Genomic DNA, 305 nt, shown 5'->3' on the forward strand with positions numbered 1-305 from the left:
CGGTGCCTGTCCCCTTGGGTGCCAGGCGAGGGGCTGCACCCACGGGGGGACAGCCCAGCCCTGCCCAATGGCAGCGTTTGGCAGAACACCCCACAAACCAAGAGGGATCAGTGAGCAGTAAAATCACTCATGTTTTTCATCTCCTGGGGTGCAATGCGCCCTTGGACTTGGAGGGCAGCACCAGCATCCTTGAAACTCGATAAGAACACGCTCTGCGCCCAAATTCAGTGTGGCCCAGAGGAAATAAAAACTCCAGAATTAAACCAGCTGATTTAAAAAAGGCAGCAGCTTCGAGGATGGGGAAG

The sequence above is a fragment of the Antrostomus carolinensis genome, unplaced genomic scaffold (genome assembly GCF_000700745.2).
Source record: "Antrostomus carolinensis isolate BGI_N321 unplaced genomic scaffold, ASM70074v2 scaffold28373, whole genome shotgun sequence".
NCBI classification, from domain to species: Eukaryota; Metazoa; Chordata; class Aves; order Caprimulgiformes; family Caprimulgidae; genus Antrostomus; species Antrostomus carolinensis.